The following is a 5,880-nucleotide window of genomic DNA, read 5'->3' as shown; positions in this document are numbered from 1 at the left end:
AGTTCAAATCCTGATTCAGATACCTACAAGCTGTGTGACCCTGGGCAAGTCATTTACATTTAGTTTCCTCACATGTAAAATGGAGATAATAGCACCTATATAATACCGATAATAATAGCTGTAATAGCACAGGGTTGTGGTAAGGGTCAAATGAAATAACATTGGTAAAATACTTTGCAAATCTACACTATATTAATGCTAGCTATTATTATTACAATGTTGGCTTTTGGTTTTAAATGGATATTATTTATCATATTAAGGAAAGATCAATTTAATTCCAGCTTTTTACTGTTTTTTAAAAAGGGTGTTATATTTTGTCAAAATTTGTGTGACAATATAATTATGAGATATTTATCATTTTTATTATTAATATGGTTTGTGTTCATTTTGTTCCTAATTTTGAACCAAACTTGCATTCCTTTCATAATCTAACCTGGATTATAATCTTTCTGATGTGTTACTATAGCTTCTTTGCTCATATTTTGTTTAAAATTTTTGCATCGATGTTCATTTCTAGGTAGTTATATCTAAGTAATTATGTATTTAGGTACCTCTGATTTGGTTTCTTTCCTCCCTGATTTAGATATCAAGACTATATTTGTAGCATAGAAAAAATTTGGTAGGATTCCTTCTTTTCCTAATCTTTGAAACAGTTTATATAATATTGTGCTAGAGTCAGCTTGAAGTAGAACTAGAGAGCTGTTGTTAAATTTTCATTATGAGCATTTATATCTCATAAATAGGACTATGCAATAAATCACAACTTGGTTTATTGTTTTGTTGATTGTTTAGACTTAAGAAAGTTATGGGCAGCCATGTAGTTAGAGTGGATAGAGTGCTGGATGTGAGGTTAGGAAGACTGATCTTCCTGAGTTCAAATTTGTCCACAGACATTTACTAGCTGTGTGATCCTGGGTAAGTCACTTAACTCTATTTACTTCAGTTCCCCGTCTGTAGAAGGAGAAGAAAATGGCAAACCACTCCAGCACCTTTGCCAAGAAAATCCCAAATGGGGTCATAGAGAGTCAAACAGGACTGCAAATGACTAAATAACTAAGAAAGTTATGGAGAAAATGTTAATAATGCAGATCAAACTTAAAAGTGCGTCATGCATATACTTTTTTTTCCTGTAGAGCTGGTTGTTAAACGTTTCTGAGTTTACTCCTGAAAGTAATTGTTCTTTGAGTGTTTGAAGGAATTAATTTATAAATCCATATAGTTCTGACTCTTTCCTTACCTCCAATTTTGGGAGTTTGTGATTGATTCAGTTTATTTTCCTGAGATTTGGTTTATTTAAATTCTCTATTTCTTGTTCTGTTAGTCTGGATCTTTTATATTTTTGCACACAGTGATCCATTTTGTAAGTTGTCAGTTTTGTTGGCATATAACCGGATAAAATTACAGGCAGTAGGTGGTGCAATAGATAAAGCACTGGGCCTGGAGTCAGGAAGACCTAAATTCAAATCTGGCCTTAGAAACTTACTAGCTGTGTGATCTTGGGCAAGTCATTTAACCTCTGTTTGCCTCAGTTTCCTCATCTGCAAAATGGGGATAATATAGCACTTACCTGCCAGGGTTATTGTGAGGATCCGATGAGATAATAATTGTAAAGCACTTAGCACAGTCCCTGGTACACAGTAAGCGTTATATAAATGTTAACTGTGATGATGATGATGATGACAATGACGATGAGGTGTTTTTTAGTTGCATGTCCAATTCATTGATCCATTCTTTCCCTTTTTTCATTGTTATTGATGAAAACTGAGAAAGGCTTATAACCAAGAATAACTCACCTGGAAAAAATTAGTATAATCCTACAGGGGGAAAAATGGATGTTTGATAAAATAGAGGATTTCCTACCATTCCTTTTGAAAAGACTGGAGATGAATAGATACTTTAAAATGTGAACACAAGAGGCAAGAAAAATATATGATGGTAAATACATTTGAACAAATGGAAGAGACTACGTGATAATGAAATATTTATATTCTAATAGGGGGAGAAGAAATAAGTGTTCTCCCAGAACCCTAGTGACTTCAGAGGGAGTAAATAAGACTGAGCATCTGATTGTGGTGTTGTTACATCTTGAAGACCTTAAGAGAAGAAAGGAGGGAAAGGAAAAAGTAATATAATGGAAAGGGGGAAGAAGGGGATGGAATTTACTGTTTTATCTTATAACAATGGGCTACACAAGCATGGGGAAGGGAGTGGGAGAAGTGGACTACACAGGAAACTCATTCTCATCTGAACTGGACAAAGGAGGACTGAACAGACATATACACAGAGACACACAAGGAGTTTATTGCACAAATACATCAAATGCAAAAGGGAAATAGGTGGGAACAAGGAGAAGGAAGGGCAAGTAAGATTCAGGAAGGCATTAACCATAAGCCAGGCAAGCTCCACTTTTGGGGAGCTGATTATGCAGAGAGAAACGAAAGGAAAGCAATAAAGGACAAGAACCTGTGATTAGGGACTAGCTGAAAGAAAAGGGGCAAGGGAATGGAAGCAGAGCACATTAATAGTGATCACCAATATTGAGTGTGGTCTCCTCTCACCTTTGTGAAGGGGTGAGGGGAGGGAGAAAAAATGGAAGGAAAAGGAAAGAAAAAACAAGGTGAACTGGAGGGAAATATATGATTAATAAACAATTGTGAAAGTGAGTGGGATGAACTCATTAAACAGATAAAAAGTAGCAAAATGGATTAAAAAGCAGAAACTTTAGTAAACAATTAGTTGTTTAAAGGAAACGCCCTTGAAACATAAAGTTATTCACATAGAGTGTAAGTAAAGATTTGAATTAAAATCTATAATCCTTTGGCCAAACTAAAAAAAGTAGGGATAGCAATTATGATTTCAGACAAAGCAGTGGTAAAAATAGAGCTGATGAAAACGTAAACAGGGAGACTACAATATGCTTAAAGGCAACACAGGTAATTAATTAATATCCATACTTGACTAGTATGCTCTGTTGTCGTTCAGTCTTTTCAGTTGTGTCCGAATCTTCCTAACCCTGTTTGGGGTTTTCTTGGCAAAGATACTGGAGTGTTTTGCCATTTCCTTCTCCAGGTCATTTTACAAATAAGGAAATGTTCTGGATGACATCTAAATGCTGAAAGGCAAAGTTAATCAATTTCTAGAATGAAATTGAAACTAAAACTATAATAGTTGGAGATCTCAATGTAAACCTCTGAGGAGGGGGGAGATAGACAGACCGACAGACACACACACACACACACACACACACACACACACACACACACAGCCAGATGGAGACAGTGAGGGAAAGAAGAGAAAAATAGCAGAAAAGTCGGAATTTTAACAGATCTTCCCATAGAAAAAAAAAGTGTTTAAAATGGTGGTTAGAGTGGCAACTGGGTTTTAAGACCTTGCAGAGTCGATTTGAGTTTACATATTTCAGGGAACATCCTGGAGACAACCTAGAGATCATAGCAAGTATAAGTTTATTACTAATACCCACTAAGTCAATCTTGGATGCTTAAGATGGGGTGTGCTGCCAGTACTGGAACAGTGGAACAGTCCCATATTTCCAGCATTAAATATAGCCAAAATAAGTTGTTCCAATCACAATTACCTTTCCATTAAGTAAGGACCGCTTCCCTTGGTCTTTGTCCTCTAGTCTCTGCTAAGAAATATCTCAAAATTATGGAGCATTTTATCTCAGGAGGAGGTCTTTGAGGATTTAGCTCTATCTTAATATGTATACATGTCAATTTTTTTTTTGGCTTGACCAAATATAGTTTGGAATCTAGGAATCAGATCTTTAGAGTTTAGCATAAAATTATAAGAGTGGGACTTTGAGAACTTAGCTGTATCTTTAATGCAGATCCATATTATGAATTATAGACCACTTGTCCAGATGCTTAAAAAAATTAGTGGAGAGTAATGCAAGGACTGCATCCCAAACTCAGGCCAAAAATAGAGCAGAGATAGCCCTGGTTAACAATTTAGAGATTTTCAATCAAAAGCTTTTCCCAAAAGTAAATTCTATAGTTCCATTTAAATATAGTACAATAATTCAGTTATACTATGGATTAGTCTTTTGTAGGCTAGTCTGAGAACCAATCACCATCCATAACCGTGTTACTAAGGGAAAATATATTCTGAATCCAAAATGATTTTGTCATTTCAGCTTTTGAAACATCACCTGTTTGTAGTCTCCATTCAGTTCGATTCAACAAGCATTTATTTTGCCTGAACAGTATGCTAGAGTACCATGCTAGGTGCTGAGGATACAAAACAAAGCATCCTTGCCCCCAGGAATAGACATTCTGCTGGGAAAAAACAACACATACACAGATTAGGAAATGGAAAATATATGCAAAGTAAATCCAAAGTAATTTCCAGGGGTATCAGGGGAGGGGGAGAAAGGAGGAATTGCTAACAACCAAGAAGATTTGGAAAGGCTTCATGTACACAGTGGCAATTGAGCTAAAACAAGTGACTCTAGCCACTGGGATTAAGCTTCCTCTGATTGGTTTATGAAGAGGAAGCTGAACTTGCTTAGGAATGGTAATGGATATGGAATGAAGAGGTCCACCTAAGGGTTGGGGGAGGTGTGGGGGTGGTCCAGGACTGGGGATTCCAAAGCTGCATGGGTAGGAAATATTGACCCTTATCCCTCTCTCACCTTTCCTCTTTCTTTTCCAGTCTCTTTTTTTCCTTCTTTTTCTTTCTTCTCACTCTTTTCTTATTTATTTATAAATAACTTTTTTCTGTAAGTTGCAATAATAAGAAACTGATTAATAATAATAACAATAATAATACCTAGCACTTATATACCTTTTTTTAAGTTTGCAGAATGCTTTACAAATATTACCTCATTTGATCCTCACAACCTTGGTAGGTGCTATTATTATACCCATTATTATTCCCAGATGAGGAATATGATGCAGAAAGAGATTAAGCGACTTGCTCAGGGTCACACTAGTAGAAGTATCTGAGGGTAGACTAGGACTCAGGTCTTCCTGACTCCCAGTCTGGTGTTCTGTCCACCACATCATCTATTTCCTAAGTTTTATATTCTTGATTTATGTGAAAATAACAACAAAGGAAAATAACTTTGAAAGATTTGAGATCTCTGATCCATGGAATGACTAATCAGGACTTGGAAGGGCGATGATGAAACATGCCTTCTACTCCTTGGCTGAGAACTGATAAACTCTTTAAAATTTTTTTAAAAATTTGTTTTGTTAAATGTTTCCCAATTACAGGTTTAAAAAAATTAATGTTCATTTTTAAAAATCTTGAGTTCCAAATTCTCTTCCTTCCTCCCATCCCTTACCCACCCATTGAGAAGACAAGTAGTATGTTATTGATTATACATGTGAAATCATACAAAATATATTTTTATATTAGCAATATTGCAAAAGAAAATACACACACATGCACACACACATACATACCCAAGAAAAAAGAAAGTTAAAAAAAAAGTAAGCTTCAATCTGCACTCAATATACATCAGTTTCTTCTCTAGAGGTGGTTAGTATTTTTCATTCTTGGTCCTTTGGAATTGTCTTGCATCATTGTCTTGATTAGAGTGAGTTGATAGATTCTTGAGGTGCAGAATGAAGTTCTCATTTTCTGACATGGCCAGTGTATTCATTTGTTTTGCTTGGTTATATTTACTTAGTACAAGGGAAAGCTTCTGTGGGTACTAGGAGGTGCTGAACATGGGTGGGAGGAGCTAATGAGCTGTAATAGAGCCCCCAAAAGAAAAAGCACCAATAAAGCATTAAAAACACACAGAAGAAAACAAAAAAACCTCAGAAAGGGATATAAACAGGATAATTTTGTTACTACCATGTTAAACTTAATATACACTAAAAAACAAAACTGCACATAAAAGAACTACTTGGT

Source organism: Vombatus ursinus, unplaced genomic scaffold (genome assembly GCF_900497805.2).
Source record: "Vombatus ursinus unplaced genomic scaffold, bare-nosed wombat genome assembly UNPS02009062.1, whole genome shotgun sequence".
Classification (NCBI taxonomy): domain Eukaryota; kingdom Metazoa; phylum Chordata; class Mammalia; order Diprotodontia; family Vombatidae; genus Vombatus; species Vombatus ursinus.
The sequence above is the reverse complement of the archived record's forward strand: the minus strand, read 5'-3'. Positions refer to the sequence as shown.